The sequence below is a fragment of the Triplophysa dalaica genome, chromosome 10, assembly GCF_015846415.1.
Source record: "Triplophysa dalaica isolate WHDGS20190420 chromosome 10, ASM1584641v1, whole genome shotgun sequence".
Lineage (NCBI taxonomy): Eukaryota > Metazoa > Chordata > Actinopteri > Cypriniformes > Nemacheilidae > Triplophysa > Triplophysa dalaica.
In genome coordinates this window covers 23,893,002-23,897,508 of record NC_079551.1, presented here as the reverse complement: position 1 = coordinate 23,897,508, position 4,507 = coordinate 23,893,002, and the positions used below count along the sequence as shown (strand labels likewise).

The following is a 4,507-nucleotide window of genomic DNA, read 5'->3' as shown; positions in this document are numbered from 1 at the left end:
AACAATAGGAATAAATTAAACGTCACATGCTTTGTTTATGGTGAATGTGCGAAGCTAGGCAACAACGATCGTTTCTCTTATGTGACGTCCTCGTCTACACACTTTTTTGCTACCAACTCAAAAGTATACAAAAACAGTTCATACTTTTAGTACGTAATATAACAAGGCGAATTATGACGCAGCAACAGTCTCTCTAATTGGGCAGACGAGAGCATAAGCCCCGCCCCTCTTGATAAAGTACGAGTGGTAGCGGAACAGGTAGAATATATGAGCACCGCAGTTTAAATCATCTAACAATAGATTCACGAAACAAGTGGAAAACTCGAGAAATAAAACTGCTTTTAATGAAGACTGTGAGAAAGTTAAACTTTATAAACCGCGTTAGGAGACGAGATGATGAGAGACTGAATCTTTACCTCAGAGGAACATTTATTTCTTTGTTCTTTAATGTAAATTTCTCCTCGGTGAGTATCACTGTTTTTATAATAATTGTGTTTATTAAAATCTAATGTTGAAATTGACTATTTAACGGGTATTGAACAGAAACCGATTTAAATTCAATGTATGATGTAAAATGCGGTTCGAAAATGCTTTGTTTGAGTTTTAAAATGTATAAAGTGATGTTTGGAGGTTTCAGAGAATTATATCTCAATACAGTATAGTGAGATGTGCTAATATGTGCTGTGGGGTATCCACCATGTGACGCTAGCTTTGCTAGCTCTGTGCATAGACTCCATTGTAAAATCAAATTGGCGATTAGCACGTTTGATATATGTGTGCTAGAAACGTTAAATTGCGCATGTTTGAAATGTTGTGAATTCATTCTTGATTTAAACTTATTTCACATAATAACTGTAAAAATATTTATGTAAATTATAAACGATGCCCAGCTAGACAAAATAAGTGACTGTTACGTAACGTCAACGTAACATTTTGATCAAATTTATGTCGTGGCGACGTAATCTTGTGACGTAATCTGCCGGTCTTGGTCACGTCGTGACAACGTAAAGGATATAACATTTTTAATTATTTTAATATTTTATCTAATATTATTTGGGCGGACATGCAGCAAAACCAATCAGAGAGTCTAAACCAATCAGAGATAGTGAAGGGCGGACCCCCTCTGATTGGCTGTGGTCCTGATATTCCTGCACGTGTGTGTACCAGAGGTCACATTAACCCAAAATTCTGTGACATTGACAGAATGTTTGTTAGTTTCCTTGTGTAGTGATGATGACAGATCTCTTGTTCTTTAAGTGTGTCCTGAACCATTTACCTTACTTTCCTTTTGTTCAAACGGTTTTGTTCAGTATTTTTATAGACTTCAACATTACGAAATGTCATTTATATTAAATTATTATAAGAGTAAATCTCTTACCACTATAAAGTGACTTTAACTTGTGATACTGGACTGTTGTGCTTTTATTTTCATCACTTAACTTTAAACACGTTTTTCTCCAAATCCGTTAATAAAAATCATAGCGCTTCAGCCGACCTCAGCCATAACTTTAGTGAAATTTTACTTAATAATCAATTATTTTGATTTGTTTGTTGGAGAAAGAAGTAAACTCCACTTTTAAATGTTACTATGGTTGATATGGGATTTTCATAGAGCTGAATTGTATTTCAAAAAATGTCCATCTATTATAATGATGACATCATTTCATGTCTCTTTGTGTTTAAGACCGTTCTCCAGACGTGGACAACTATTCTGAAGACGACGATGACAGTTATTCTTCAGAGCAGGAGGTCAGTGATGATGCCGTTCAGGGTCAGGTCAGCACTTCTCATTATGTCAATCATCACAACAAAAATCCACTGCAGTTTATTATTGTATTGTATGTTTCTGTCAGAATAAATACTGTCTTGTGTGTTAACAGTGGATATGAACAGAAGTTCAGATGCGTCTATAGCACTTCACTCTACAGCTGTTGTAAGTCCACATTTTTGATTATGACACATGTATAAATGTGACTATTACACTTTACTAATAGTACAGAAACACAACATATAGATATAAATGACACAATGATGATGATCACTGAACTGAATCCACTGTACTGTGACTCTCTGTCACACATCAGTTCACATGTGTTATCGGTAGCTTGTTTCTGATGTGTCTAAGTGGTCGTTGTCATGGCAACATGTCTGTTTCTGTGGCTGTGTGCTAGTGTTTATTTGTGTGTGCAGGAGCAGACGGCTGGGGGGATGTCACATGTGACGGGGATGTGAACGCAGACAAATCAGCAGCAAACATCGGCAAACTCTGCAAGGCCGAGTCTCAGACTCTCATGTCGTGGAGACGCTGTGTCTTTCGTTGCAAAAAGAAAGACCCTTTGTTTGCCCAGCCAAAATGACACAACTGAAAAGGAATGGTTCAATTTTATTTACAACACTGTTCAAGTTTGTGTAGCTCATTTCCAGACGGCTGCTTCACGAACGCTTTGGTTAAAAGTGGGGCTATTCCAACCATTAAAACTTTACAAGGACAGTCTGGAGCTTCCGATTTGCAGCCTGTAAGTATATTTTCATTGTAAAACACTTTGTTACGGACTAACGTGAGTTGACTTTGTCGTATGTTTGTGATCTGCAAATGCAGACATGCGCGCAACGTGAAAAAAGACAACATGAGTCCTAATAATGAGTAATAATGTTCCACTAGAGGCAACAAATGTTGTGTTTATATTGTCTTTTATTAAGTATTTATTTAGGGTTTAGGGTTTATTGTCTTTGTTGAGTTGCGATGAGACGTGGCCTAACACTGGTTGATCAAGAAGGGCAAAAGCGCTCGCGTAATTTTATTATGTTGCTCGCGTTGTTTTATAATGTAACCATTCCCTGCTGTAGTGTGAGCTTTTTAACATCGTATATAAAACAGGGTGTCCGCGGATCCTTAAAATGTCTTAAAAAGTCTTAAATTCCATAATGTCAAAACAAGGCATTAATTAGCATTACAGTTTTTCTCAAATGCTTTGGCTCATTTCTTGAAACAGAAACTACATTCTCAAAATTCTAAGATCATTTGGCAAAACAGTCTTACAGTTCAGCACAACACTATAGCTCACTTGCAAAAGCTAATATCTCTCCCAAAACTTTTCACTCATGCCTCAAAACTTAATTCCTTTCCCATATAAAGAGTCATTGCCACGAAAATGACAAAGATCCTTCTCAAATGCTTTGGCTCATTTCTTGAAACAGACCGGACGTTCTCAACACTCTTGGTGCTTTTGCCAAAATAACGTGGATGGTTCGGCACAACACCATGGTTCACCTGCAAAAACTCATACCTCTCTCATGTGTCAAAACTAAATTTCCTTCTCTTTTAAACAGTCAGTGCCCCCAAAATGGTTCTCCCCTTTGGCATTGTGTAAGCACTATATCAAAAATTCAAAATATTTAGATGTTTTGTCACTATGGCAGAGGACCATTTAAACATCCCTCATGTCCACCTTTCAGTCTTGGCCCATTCCTTCATTGACAATAGTTACTGTTCTGTTTTTTGTCTAGCTAACAGAATGCAATTGTGTATAAAACTGAAAAAAAGAAATAGGATATTAGGGTAAGAGTAGTCTCCAAGCTTTGACATAACACATTTTAATCATTATCTTTCACACATAAAGTTACGTCAATACATAAGAGTAAAATGAAAATGTATATAACATAATATATTGTAATATAAATACACAAATAAAAAACAATTCAAATGATATGCAGCCTAGAGTGCTGTAAATAAAGCTGGAGTTTCACAACTAACAGTTCTTCACTGGTCGCTGTCTTCATCCTCACCCTCCTGTCCATCCACACGCTGCTGTCTGTCTGGCCACAGATTCTCGTCCACATCACAGCGTATATTCTCTCTTTACATTTACATTACATTTAGTCATTTGGCAGACGCTTTTATCCAAAGCGACTTACATTGCACTTCTTACAGGGACAATCCCCCTGGAGCAACATGGAGTAAAGTGTCTTGCTCAAGGACACACTGGTGGTGGATACTGGGATCGAACCAGCAACCTTTGATTTCCGAGATCAGTGGTTTAACCCTCTTGCAATGCAACGAGGGAAGAAACGGCTTGCATGTCTCAACCGTCCCCTACACTAATCTCCTGTAATATCCTCACACGCAGTGTCCATTGCATGGAGCAGTGACCTCTGATCTTGAGCCCGATGCTCATACACTCTCTACCTCCAAGCGGAGAAAAAGGAACATTAGGCTGCACTCGGCGACCTACCTCTGCCATTGTGAGGTCACGGTCGATGACATGGTTTCTAATTGTGGACCGAATTTCATCTGGGACAGCATGGTGTCTTGGTGCTCCCCTGCCTCTTCCCCCTATTCCACCACCACGCACCCTTACTCCTCCTCTTCCTCGAGCAGGCAGTTGCCCTTGTTCATTTTCTTGGCCAGGTGCCTCCATGTTCAGAAATTATACAGGTCCTGCACGGTCAAGCTCTTACAGTTTTTCTCAATTGCTTTGGCACATTTTTCGCAACAGTCTTAACATTC

General features: G+C 38.5%; 1 long non-coding RNA gene across 1 annotated transcript; it reads left to right on the top strand.

The window, feature by feature from the left end:
- The first annotated feature begins 298 nt into the window (after window positions 1-298).
- Window positions 299-3,545, top strand: LOC130429708 (uncharacterized). Its single transcript, XR_008907666.1, has 4 exons — window positions 299-464; window positions 1,685-1,776; window positions 1,881-1,933; window positions 2,191-3,545. It is a non-coding gene; the product is annotated as an uncharacterized LOC130429708 (long non-coding RNA).
- Window positions 3,546-4,507: the final 962 nt, after the last annotated feature.